Source organism: Erpetoichthys calabaricus, chromosome 4, assembly GCF_900747795.2.
Source record: "Erpetoichthys calabaricus chromosome 4, fErpCal1.3, whole genome shotgun sequence".
NCBI classification, from domain to species: domain Eukaryota; kingdom Metazoa; phylum Chordata; class Cladistia; order Polypteriformes; family Polypteridae; genus Erpetoichthys; species Erpetoichthys calabaricus.
The window spans coordinates 210,234,848-210,249,010 of NC_041397.2; the positions used below are offsets into that span (position 1 = coordinate 210,234,848).

Genomic DNA, 14,163 nt, shown 5'->3' on the forward strand with positions numbered 1-14,163 from the left:
ACAAAAATAAAACCAAAAGTACAAGCACTCGATAGTGCAAAGGCAGTGAAAATAAATGCAAACAAAAGTAGCTGAAATCGATCTTCAGTTTTCTTATTCTTTTTAGTTGGTAAGTTGTACAGGAGCTCCATCCTGTGCCGTACTCTGTTGAGAGAGTGACGCTGCCTTCTGTCGACCCCATGACTTATAGGTGGGAGAGCAGATGGGCTGGAGTCAGGTACCATCAATGGGCATCTTTTCAGTGCTATGTAAGGAATAGGGGAGGACATGATTAGCAGCAGTGCCCACTCTCGACCTAGGGTAGTATCACGTACCTTAGAGTAGCACTGAGGGTGATCCACAGACATGCTTGCGTGACAGTATACAGTATACAGTATATATCCCCCCCCCCCCCCCCCGATCATACTGACTTAGTCACCACCACTGAATGTGTTGCCTATATTGCCTTTGATTCTTGTAAGTCTAAGCATTATCCTCTGATGAAGACCCCTGATAGGGGTTGAAAGCTCAGGAATAAAACTATTTTATTATACGTGATTCGTTTTTTCTCCCTTCGTGGATCGGCAACTGCAAATATGCAAACCGTATCACAGACCTTCTCTTCCATTCATATATATATATATATATATATATCGTGACAAATAGAGGCACTGTCGTCCTCTTGAACCCTCGAACAATACGCCAGACACCAGGTAAAAGTCCAAATATAATTTATTTGAACAACAAACAGTGCACAAAGCACCCTCCACTCCACAATACTTATAAATCAATAATCAATAATACAATAATCACAATCCTCCACTCCCAGATGCATTGCCACCCTTCCACTCAGCTCAGCTCAACACTCTGGTGTTTCACTGTCCTTTTTATAGTCCTTGACCCAGAAGCGTTTCACCCTCTCTGTCCATGTGACCTGGAACACTTCCAGGTCAGATAAAAAATCCTTCTTTTCTTCACCCAGGAAGCACATCGTTCCCTTTGTCCACGTGACTCTGACGTACTTCCTGGGCATAAGGCAAATAGTCTCTGTGCCTCCCTGCAGCGTCCTCTAGTGGGCCCCAAGGTATCTAACAGGGCTGAGAATAAAAACTACATTGTCCAGTATTCCCTGCTGGCATTCGGGGCACCTTCATGCTGCAGGAAGGGCTCCACCTGGCGGCCTGGGGGTATTGGCCAGGATGAAAGGCCGGCCACATATCACAATTATGGTTTTGAGCGTCCAGCCCCGCGAGGAACGTCTTCCTTCAGGAGGATGCGTAAGATGGGCCTTGGCAAGGTTGTCTAGCCTCCCCGGAGAACCTTGGGGGAACGTTATAACGGGAATCGCTCTGATCCCCTGTCCTCTGAGGACAACATCGCCATACGTGGCCCGGCCAATGACAGTTATAGCAGATCCGCCGTCCTCCTGGTAGCCTTCCTCCGTGAGACTGGAACCACATTGGAACGTCTGGCTCCACACTTTTCTCCGCCGAGGGAGAGCCTCTGTGCTCTCAGTCCTTTTTTCTATTTTGTTAGGAGACCCCGTTTTCTTTTTTGGGATCTCCTTCTTAATCTTGGGGTTGTTCACAGTTTGGGTCTCTCTATTAGTTAAAGAGAGCCCTTTGATTTTTTATTGTAAGGATGCGGCGTCTTCAGCACCGTGTCGCTCCGGGAGACAGCACTTCCCAGCTGCTCCGGGTCGATCGGCGCTTCCTCCGCCCCTTCTGTCATTAACCCACATTCTTTTGTAGGGCTCGCAATGCTTTGACACCCGCTACTTATTAAACGCGTGCCCGGATCACACTGTGTCCCTTTATGCTGTACGGTACCGATATGACTCACCTGTACCGCCAAATCATATAAGATGGGAGGCTCTCATCCCAAACGCTGCAGGTACTCATTCACCCGTCTCAAAGGCGCTTTGGCCGTCGCTCCTAGATCTTCGATGATCTTCTTTATCGCCGTCATCATCTGTAAAATACCTCGCACGGGTTCGATTAATTTCTCGAGTTCCCGCACGTTTACAAAGTTATTTATTTCGACCGGAAGCAAGTTTATTTCCTTGTTTTTCTTACCTGCCGGCCGAGAGCCAATGAGCACTTCCGCTGTCAACACGTGCTCTGACGGGCTTTCGCGGAGGCTTCTGGGATTTGGAGTTGTTTTCGTCTGAGGGCCGGGTTGCCTTCTTCGGCGAACTGCGGTCTATCTTTATTAATTTGTCGACAGACCGATCAGCCACTTCCTGGCCCTCCTTACTTTCTTGCCGAGTGAGCAGTGCTTCTCTCACCTCCCCCTTCCCCTTTAGAAAGTCCAAGTCCGTTTTTTCTTCGATGAAGGAACAAACAGTGGGACGTGGACCTCCTCCTTCCCAGAAAACTTCGGGTTGGGTCACGTGTCCCTTGCCGGCTGCCGACATGTGGAAGTCTTTTGTCTCTCTCACCTTTTCGAACAAGAGTGTGCTACCATCAGTGGGAGCCTTGTCTGCATCCCACAGAGCCCCTGGATGATTTTTTCTGAGGTATGTGCAAGGTACAAAGTGAGGTATTTTAAACTTATCAGCAATTATTTCCCCGGCACATACCTCGTTGCAGTCCTCCTCCGTAGGCTTCTCCCGATCTGTGTGGTCGCTCCTACGCTCCTCCCGAGCGTCGGCCATTATGAGAAGAGCTGCTCCACTGGCGCTGCCGCTCTGCTTACCTCTCTTCTTCCCCATAACGGACTTGGTAAATTTGGGGTTTTGGCGATGTTTTTCTGCATGCCCGGACGCTGCCTTCTCAGGGTTCTCTAACCACAGAAAATTTAAATACAGGTCCTCTGCAAAAGACGCTAGAGAGTCCTGCCGACTACGCCACTGTGACAGATAGAGGCACTGTCGTCCTCTTGAACCCTCGGACAATACGCCAGACACCAGGTAAAAGTCCAAATATAATTTATTTGAACAACAAACAGTGCACAAAGCACCCTCCACTCCACAATACTCATAAATCAATGATCAATAATACAATAGTCACAATCCTCCACTCCTAGACGCGTTGCCACCCTTCCACCCAGCTCAGCTCAACGCTCTGGTGTTTCACTGTCCTTTTTATAGTCCTTGACCCAGAAGCGTTTCACCCTCTCTGTCTATGTGACCTGGAACACTTCCGGGTCAGATAAAAAATCCTTCTTTTCTTCACCCAGGAAGCATATCATTCCCTTTGTCCACGTGACTCTGACGTACTTCCTGGGCATAAGGCAAATAGTCTCTGTGCCTCCTTGCAGCGTCCTCTAGCGGGCGCCAAGGTATCCAACAGGGCTGAGAATAAAAACTACATTGTCCAGTATTCCCTGCTGGAATTCGGGTCACCTCCATGCTGCAAGAAGGGCTCCACCTGGTGGCCTGGGGGTATTGGCCAGGATGAAAGGCCGGCCACATATCACAATATACATATATATATAGGCAGTCCCCGGGTTACGTACGAGATAGGGACTGTAGGTTTGTACTTAAGTTGAATTTGTATGTAAGTCGGAACAGGTACATTACTTTAATAAATGTTATTGTTGACTGACTGTAACCAAGTGCTCTGCCAATGAATGATGGAGTTTCACCTCTTTCTGACTTTTTTATTATTTCTACTTTATTTTCAATGGTGATGGTTTTTCACTTCTTTACTGTAGCACCAGCTCTTGCATCAGATTTGTGTTTCAGAGACATTGTTGAAGAGTGAAGACAAAAGATTAAGATGAGTTCTTCTGTACAGCACTGTACACGTTATCACAGCAGATTAGGCACCAGTCATCAACACATGTGATATATAGGGTGGTCCAGATCTAATTATGCAATTTTCATCACGCTATAACTTATTCAGTTTATTACATAGAAAATCACCCGAAAAGTCCCGGACCATTGAGAAGTGTGCGAACTGACGACACGAAGAATCGTCTTTGTGCCGAACTGGAATCGTCCCCGCATAAATCAAAGTCATCCAGATGATCTGGATCTGCAGAATTAGATCTGGACCACCCTGTACTGACAATAGACAACTTCCTGCTGTGTGCGTAACAGTACAAGCAGGCTTGCTTTTGAGAATGAATGGGGGCAGCGAGGGGCAGTTCATCACCAGCCCACATCACAGTCACCTCCACTACAGTATGCTGCCTGCAGTGTCCCGCCGCACTACCACCCCATTCAACACGCAGCCATCCAAGGTACACTGCAATGCTACCCCCCGCCTCCCCGTTCACCCTCAATGGCCTCCGTTCAGCCACAACAGAGTCTCCACTTGCAGCGGGGGGGCGAGCAATGAAACCGCTTGCCGCCGGAAGCCCCCGACGGACACTACACTGCGCGAGCAGCGAAATCGACCCCCTCCAGCCTCCGTCCAGCCACCGCTTGTAGCGTCCCCGGGCCGAAGATGACGGAGTGGCAGTTACTGAGGTTGCATGCATCGCAGCTGCAGCCTCGTTCGTATGTTGTAGGTCGGGTGTCCGTAACATGGGGACTACCTGTGTATATACATATATATATATATGTGTGTGTGTGTGTGTGTGTGTGTATGTCTGTGTGTGTGTGTGTGTGCTCTCTGTCTTTAAGGGGGCTAATAGGTGCTGATACAACAGGAGCAGTCCATGGGTTGCAGTTAGTCAGCTGCATTATTTTGCATCTGCTTTGGTTGTTTGTGCAGTTCTTTGAATGGAGCAAAACTGGCATACAAACCAAGTTAGGTTAAGGAATTCTTCAGTCCTACTTTCTGATATCAATATTTAGACAGTGTTTTTTTTGTTTCATTTTTATTAAGCTTTCATTCAAAAATCAATGGTATGGAAACTGAACACAAAGATTAGTTTAATAGCAAAATGCTTTTTAAAGATGTTCTCCAATAAACTTATGTGTTTCATGTAGAATATATGGAGGTAAATTCTTACTGCAGAAAAGTTTGACAGACATGCACACTATATTCTCAAGGTTAGAGTGTGGTCAGGCTGCCTGCCGGAGCTCATTATTTCCAGTGGTATGTGCTTTGTGCACTTTGGTTGAGGCCAAATGTGTCTTGACCTAAAAAGTGTTATGACCACTTTGTAACATTTTTTTTTCTTTTAAGAAACCGACTTTTACAGGGCACTGTTTAAGCTGCACTGACAGTATTTTACACTAACTTCACTGAAATGTTCTTCTTCACGAATTTCAAATATTCTAGACCATATTTTGCTACTTCAGTTTTGTAAATAGACGTTCATTATATTATCTAGACTAGTTGACCCCATGCCCAGAAACAAGTGGTCCTCACTAACTCTTATGAATCATGTATAAGGATAAGATTGCATTAATGTATGTTGGGAACTCTGAAATTCCAGCCCATGGAATTGTCAATAATGAGCACTTCACATTCAACATGAACACATAAGCATCTATTTTAGACTTGAACTGATGACCATGGATGTAAGGATCTAACCTCTGACCTTTTAAATCTTTGTATTTCTGCAAGTCAGTCACACTGCAACTGAATTGGTACTGCTAGTTTGGTCTGCTCAATGTCCAACAAAAACTAAGGTTTATTGAAAAGTAGGTGACTATCTTAACAGCCTTATTCTTTTCAATTTAAAGTTTTTCTTCCAAATGAGAAATTTTCACACTAACTTTAAAATTAACAAAACATTTTTGGTCCTTTAAACTGTGTATAATGTCATAGTTGTACATATCATTTACATGAATGGTATTGGTAGAGACTTTGACTTGGAATTGCTTTAATAAAAACTGTCATTAAAGGACAAAATATAAGAGTTTCTTGGATATGCCATTCCTGAATCATGGCCTAAAGTCAAAGAATCAGAGTCAAAAACTGTGATCTTGGACAGCTTCAGAGTTTTATAATTTATTCATGACAATTACATATATAGATATAACTGAATAATTAAATTTTTTTATTTTATTGATTTTATTAAAATCAAGTAGCATTCCATACAAATAACTCTAGCTTAACAAAAAAAGGTTTGAAACAAATCAACCCCCCCCCCCCCCGAAAAAAAAGACCTATTGATGTATATTAGAATGTTTTGAAATAAAAAGAGAAGCGCAGGAAGGATATTCATCTTAACAATGTTAATTCTTCCAGCTAGAGTGAGATGAAGGGTTGACCATCTATGCAAGTCTTGCTTAATTTTTTCCATCCAGATGGCAAAATTTTCTTGATAAAGAGCTTTATGTTTACTTGTGATGTTTACCACTAGGTACTTAAACTGATCTGTGATGATAAAAGGGAAGGTGTCCAATCTAATATTGTATGCTTGAGAATTCACTGGGAAGAGCACACTTTTATTCCAATTAATTCAGAGACCAGAAATCTTTTGAAATTCTGTTTGTGCTATTAGGACTGCTGGCACAGTATTTTGTAGATCTGATATATGCAGATGATGTGGCACTGTATATAGAGATACTTTCTGTTCCAGTCCTTCTCTGATAATCCCCTTTATCTCATAAACATTTCAACAGTGAATTGCCAGTGGCTCAATGGCAATTGCAAAACGTAGTGGTGACTAGGGGCATCCTTGTCTGGTACCACATTCTAGTTTAAAGTATTCTGAATATGTGGTCTTAATATAAACTGAAGCTTATGGATTGGTATACAGTACTTTAATCCATGTACAAATGTTCGGGCAAACCCAAATCTCTCCAATGTAGTGAAAAGGTATTTCCATTTGACCATGTGAAATGCTTTTTCTGCATCCAACGATAATAATATCTAAGGAGTGTTTGACTTTGTGGGTGAATATATTACATTAAACATGCGTCGAAGATTGGAAGCTAAGTGTCGGCCTTAACCCCTTAACCGCCCTCTGCCGGATATATCCGGCATCGTAGCTTTATTGCTGACGCCTTACTGCCGGAATTATCCGGCACATTTGCCTGTGGTTATGTGAATGCCTGGCGCGTAGTATAACTGACAGTTTGGCGTGGGTATTATTACTACGTTGTATTTCGACAACTCTGCGCTTGTATTGGCCGATCACGTGATGTGATTCGAAAGTTAAAGCTGTGAATATGGCGAAACGTAAACTGACTTCAAGTGAGGTTTTGCAGGCGATTTTGGACAATAATTCTGATCATGATTGTAGCAGTTCTGAAGAAGATTTTAGCGACAATGATGATCAGCAACGTGCACTGCATGATACTGTGAATGACGGTGCATCGGATGATGGCGATGAGTGGGTGTATCCCCAGCATCTCAACTGGACTGCTGCCCGAGGTGAACTACCTTTTCTGCATCCGTTTGAGGCAACGTGTGGCTTTATTGTTGATGTAAACAATTACACTGCTGAGCAGTTTTATGAGCTGTTTGTGTCACCTGATTTGATCAGACATTTTGCTCATCAGACAAATCTGTATGCAGCACAGTTTATTGAGAAAAATCCCAATTTTCCTCCACATTCCCGTGTTCGTGTTTGGGTAGACACTGATGAAAACGAAATGAAAAAAATCATTGGGATTTTGATGTTGATGGGAATAATCAGAAAACCAGATATTGAGATGTATTGGTCTACAGATCCTATGTATGCAACACCTATTTTTGCAGCGATCATGACACGTAACCTTTTCTCTTTGCTGCTGAAATTCTTTCATTTGAATGACAACAGAAATGAGCCAGATAAGAAAGATCCAAACCGCGACCGCTTGTTCAAGCTACGTCCTTTGATTGACCATTTATTTGAAGCATTTCAGTTGCCCTACATGCCAGGACCGTCAGTTACAGTTGATGAAAGTTTATTTTTGTGGAAGCCTGAGAAAAGGTACATTTTGTGTTTTATTATGTGTTTGCCCATTTCTAGAACTTGCACAACATTTAGTGGTCAATACTGCTTGAATAAATGTAAAAAATGTAAAAAAAATGTAAAAAAGTAAAAAAACGAAAATTGTTCAGATTTCGCCTGGCGTGGGGAATATTTAGGGAGTTGGCGGTTAAAGGGTTAAATAAATCCAGTCCAATCTTATGAATTTACTGAAGGCAGCACTTTCTCCATCCTTCTAGCTAGGACTTTGGAGAGTATCTTAACATCATTATTCAGAAGTGAAATTGGTCTGTATGATGCACATTGTAATAAGTCCTTATTTTGTTTAGGATAGACGGTAATTAATGCTTGGCATTAATTTTCTCTTTTATTTTCTCTAGCTTCTGTAAATATTGCTAATAGAAGGGGAGCTAGCTAAGTTGAGAATTTTTTATAAAATTCATCAGGGTAGCCATCAGGGCCTGCTGCTTTCCCACTTTGAAGTGAATTTATAGCATCTAGTAATTCTGATAGTGCCAATAATCAATCAGTAATAATCAATAATCACAATACAATTCTCTCCACCCAGCAGCTCCGTTACACTCCCAACTCCGGCTCTCCTGCTGGGTCTCCACCAGTCCTTTATATAATCCTTGACCCGGAAGTGCTTCTCCTCTTCTGTTCACGTGACTTGTCAGCACTTCCTGGTCAGACTGAGAATTACATTTTTCTTCAGCCCGGAAGTACTTCTGTTCTTCCGTCTCTGTGACTTGGGCGTACTTCTGGGCTATATGGGCAACGAAAATCCATGCTTCTACCTGCAGCATCACATGGTGGCACCCATGGTACCCAGCAGGGCTGTGAAGCCAAACTCCATCTTCCTTGATGCCCTGCGGGAATCTGGGGCACCTCTAGGCTGCAGGGAAGATGCCATCTAGCGTCCTGGGTGTGTCGGCCGGGATGAGCTGCTGGCCGTCCATCACAACTTACAGGAATCCAAGGCAATATATAACATGCACCTACCACTCAACACTCAAACACTTTGCATTTCCAGAACATGCATAGAAGGTGCAGGGCACATTGCTGCACCAACATACATGTGCACTCTGCACATTTACTTTCTTTGCTTTTTCAATGCTTATTATCTGCAGTAGCAAGATGTAACTTGAGAATACTATCACATGCAAAGTATGTGTAAAAGGCAGAACTATTAAGCTGTCTCACATCTGAATGTCCAAAGGGCCCTTGACATGGAGCACACCAACCAACCAGTCACCAAAGAACATCTTCTATCATTTGTTGTCCAGGTTTGAGTTTATGGGGAAAGTCATACAGAACAACGTGCATGTCCAAGTGATAGAAGTGACCGTTTGTGTAGCAAGTTGAAGATTCTTGCCATGAATCATAACGAGTGGTGGTTAGTGGACTAGATGAGAACAGCTCATTCAGCTTCAGGAGCTGTGAAGCAGCAGTGCTAAGTACTACAACACCATTCCATAATTAATTTAGTAAATTTGAAGTGTACACAATGCAAATTTACATGCTATGTTTTCTACTTATTCAGTGAATAGTAAGTTTTAAATGACTATAAGCACATAAAAAGAATGAATCACACTTCATTGGATTTTCAGTCCACAGCTGTTCTTCATAGACCACTGTGTCTGCAGGCTGTCATTTTTGTTTGGAAGTATTTATTGAATCTTTTGCTTTTTTAGAATTCACAATTTTCTGCTTCCGCACTCCCTATAGATAGATATTCTTTCTCTTTGAAATTCTTGTTAAAAGCTCCCCATCCTTTGTCTGAGTAGTTCTTTATAAAAATGGTCACCGTTGATGAATAAGTAAGGTGTAAATAGTACATCCTGTGGAGGAGCAGCTAAGCCATTTTCATTCACACCTGCTTCTATTCAAGCTAAATTGTCTGCTTTCAAAAGCCCATTTTAAAAATGTCATTTAGAATGAAAAGATAGCAGACCTCTTACAAGCAAGTCACAGACAGAATGCAAACCTCCAGACCACAGTTCACAATTCTGAACATTGCAGAAAAGTGAAGAAGCAAACATTTAAAAAGGTGATCTGCACATGTCTACCAAAATAATATCCTAAGACACTTGAGATTAGAATTTGCTGGTATTTACTGAGCTGGCATCTGTGTTCAGTTTTTAGGTGAAATTCAAGTAGCAAGTGATATGGCTACAAGTCAACAAGAAGGCGCAGCCTACTGTTATTAGGGTCTTAGGTACTGAGGGCATATGAGGTGGAGGAAAATACACATGGATGAGTGTTGAATAAATTGAGAATATTATTTAAAATTTGTACAAACAGAATAAACTAAAAAAGGATTAATGACAATGCCTTCTGGAACAACAGAGAAGTGAAAGTAACAGTTTAAAAGTATAACTTTTAGAGCCATTTGGAAGAGTTTTTAATTAATCAGCAAATATATACAACTCCCTTATAGGAGTTCGGAAAGGGCTGTATCAGGGAACGAAAAGCTTTATCTGTCACTAACAAAAAAATATAAAGCTCGTTAGAAACAGATCTCCTTGACTATTGAGCAATTTATTTGGGGACTTCTTTGTATATTTTGTGTAATTTCAGGCATGAAAATACGCATACGCCAAAAATCAGGAAAATGCATAGGCTAAAAAAATTTGAATTATTATAAAACCTGGCACATGCACGTTTCTATGCAATTTACCCTTTATAAGTCACAATCTTCTAGTAAATGTGCGTTTGTGAATGCGCCTCAAACCCAGTCCAGTTCCACCCTGAAATGGACCATGCTAATCAACCTTATGCATATGCAATTGTGGAGGTGAAGACCTTCACTGGTTGGTGGAGCAGCTACATGATGCATCAAATAGCGCAAGATAGAAGCTCTCATCTCTTAATTAGAGGTACACAAGGCACTTTTATTTGGTGGCCTATGCACTGGTATCAGCAATAAGTGTAAATCCAGAATGTTGAATGGCAACGTGTTACTGCAGTTGTAAATATGGTGAGGTCTAGCCATAACATGACTGAAAAAAAAAAAAAAAAAGATTTAATCTCTAGCGATGAAGCAGATCACTGGTCACTGGCAGAGTGTATGTAAGTAAAGGGAGGAGGAAAGTGCACATTAACGCTTATCTGTAATTGGAGATGCCTTTTTATGCCAGAGCAGTCGTGACAATAGGCAGTCTCATCTTTGTATCACAGATGACGTGCGCGTTAACGGAATGTAACTGCTTATGGCCAGCAAAAGTAGCTTCATTCTTGCCAGGTGCCGTTATTGCAATACGAGTGCATTAGAGTGCTCTGATTACGTTAAGAAAGCCAGACACTGCTGCAAATTGCTTTTTATATTGGTGAATGATTATGTTATGTTATATGTTTGTGCACCCTCACCATATTAAAAACTGAATGTTGCACTTTGTCAGCCAGATAAAAGGTTTCCCGCACAGTGGCCCTGTAGGAGTGAGGTTTGAATGAGATAATCGTGACCTGTTAGTCAGTCCCCTGAGAAGTGAGGACAGGTAGCTGATATGAACTGACAAAAAAAACAAATTCTTTAGTGCAAATAAGTAGCAATGTCCCTCTTAAACAGGAACTAAAATACTATCTGTACATCATTTTTGTGGTGTAATATGTTTATCATGTTAACGCACGTTGAAATAATGGCTCAGCAATATAAATTATTTTATATATGAGTCGCCATTTAGCTGGTTTAGCTGTACTTCTTGATCAAGGGTGTGTCATTTTGCAGTTTCTCCAAAATGCTATGTATGCATGGCTCAGAGCTGTCTAAATATACGCACATTCCCCCATCAAGTTTTCTTTTATAAATCCCGACGTCTGCGTGGTGAGTTGTGAACAGTACTCAAATTTAGAGCATTTTTTGTGCGTATGCAAGCTTTATAAATGAAGCCTCTGGTGAGTGGTTAAAGTGGAGCATTTACGTAAAATATAGAGCTTAAATTTGGGAGGGGGGTCAGATGAATATGTGAAAGGCAATTAGAGAATACAAAGGCAGAGAGAGGGGCTTGATTTCCTTTCTCTGTTTTAGCACTGAACTTTAAATTATTTTTGTATAAGTTTAGAAGGTTGTCATGAAAGTCCACTGGGTAAAAAGAGCATATTGAGGGCATATTTGAAGGGTTACATCTGTCTGCTGGCCTAGGAGCACCAGGGGTTTCTGCACTATGAGCCAGAAATTGTGGATCGAGTGACCTGGGTCTGTCCATCTTGGCATGTCGCCACCATGATCTTGATCGCAATATCGAAAATGAAGTAAAGTGAAGTGATATGCTGAGAGGAAGAAGAGAAAGTTAAGTCTGCCCTGTGATTAATAGGCTGGTTGCTGCAAAAACCAGCAGCTAGGTGAGCCTCTAGACCAAAGGCTATAGGAGATGAAATTGTGTACGTCTATGTGCCTAATGGACTCAGTGCAAATCTGTCTCTCTTAACTATTCTTTTGAAACGTGTTAATTGTGCTCATTTCATATGCATAATTGCACATTTCAAAAGGAATTAAGTTTCCTAAATCTCTTGGTCTCTATGGTAGCAGCTAAAATAAGAAAGAATTACTTTGATCTTGGATTTTGAGCAGTATTGGATTTTTTTCATCCTGCACTGACCTTGTTTAATTGGACTTGCATTGCTCCAGTGTTCTGTATATTTCAGCATAGTTCCAAATATTTTATTCTCAGCACTCATCTGTTTCTTACACACAAATAAAATGAGAATTTTGCATTTACTGTTATCCAGAAACTGCTGGAGAGTGTGCCATCTTTTATAGTTCTTAATAAATGATCAAGTATTGTATCTACTTGTTTTCTTTCTTTCTGTTTCTCTTCCAAGCCTCAGGATTTAACTATTAGCTCACTTACCTTCATTGTCAACAAGTTGAAATTTGCTTTGATCCAGTCAGCAACATACAAAAGCACATTCCTTTATACTACATACAGAAATATATTTAAAAAAAAGACACATTTATATACATATAGAATTATTTATTTAGTTATTTATATCATTTGGAATATTTAAACATTTTATTATCCTCAATATAAAACTCTTTCTACTTCTATTTGTTTTAAATGTTGGTAGCAAGTATCGCCTTCCAGAATCTGAAAACATCTGTTCATGCAGTGTGTCTGGTCCATAACAATCTTTCCTGCTTTTCCTTCGTGTGCTTTTCTTATAAAATTCTTGAAGTCCTAATTGCAGTGGTCCACAGAGAACAGACCCCAGTTGGATTACTTTTGTTAGTCACAGGAAGACCCCCATTCCAGATCAGGAATGAAAAAGTCAGTATGCTCTTCATGTGACATGTATAATACAGCAGTTTGATAGGATGCTAGTTAAAATATGAATTCTCCTCAGCCTTCTTAATAAATAACTTGAGCATGGGAAAGGTGTTATATAAATAAAATGCATTATTATTATTATTATTATTATTATTATTATTAACTGCGCTGTTGACATTTTTTGTAGCTGTATTGCATGTTTTCATTAGAATTCAAGCTGTCATCCAATAGGGCCCTTGGGTAGTTAAAGCTACTAACTCTCTCAACTTGTTCTTCATTGAGGTTTCATGATTCAGCATTCTTTTCTTTTGCTACTAAACAGTGCAAGCATTAAGTAGTGTTTTACTACAGCAAAAATAAAAAACAAGAAACTCTGGAATCATCCTAGCAGTTAATGTTGAATCTGATCTTACGTAATAATTTAGTGTGATAATTTTAGTAAATTTACCAATGTATTCTGGAAATGCATGACTGGACAGTGTACTCCAAGAAGGGGCATGTGCAGATTTACAAAATGGATAAAAGAAAGCTGTGCTTGTGATTTAAATTACTTTAGTGGTGTCCATGAATATAGAGAGTTTTTGGCTCTCTTCCCAACTGCAAGCAGAGCAGGCTTGTGGACATATGGAAAAGCCATTTGTGTCAGGCAAAGTCCCACAGTTGCTTTCCATCTTGTGACTTAGGTGATCTGTTACATTTGATTATTTAAATGACCTAAGGAAAATGGCCAGACGGTGTTCTCTTGTTATCTTGTTTGCCAGTAGTTTTAGGCCAGAATTTTCCTTGTAATAATAATATTAATAAATTATTTTGAATGTGCATTAAAAACTTGCACTGTAGTCCATTCAGCTCCAATCGTTTGGAGCTTTTATAAATACTATTATTTTCATCAAGTTCACCTGATTTTATCATATTATATTGTGTTATATTTCCCCGCCGCATTTCTGTAAAGTTAGAATATTTGCTGGTGTTTAATTTTAGCTGTTGATATAATATATTAAACTAATTGTAAGGTATAGACATTGCTGTGAGGGTGTACCTTTTTCATAGTAAAAAGATGGTCATTCAAATGACTGTACAAGTGGATTTTATCACGAACCCTCAATAAATGTCAATAAATTCTTTTATAACATGTAGAGTAGAACTGCTTCAA

General features: G+C 40.7%; 1 protein-coding gene across 20 annotated transcripts in view; it reads left to right on the forward strand.

The window, feature by feature from the left end:
• dlg2 (discs, large homolog 2 (Drosophila)) overlaps window positions 1-14,163 on the forward strand; it is a 1,641,316-nt gene that overhangs the window by 426,985 nt on the left and 1,200,168 nt on the right. The window lies entirely within an intron of this gene.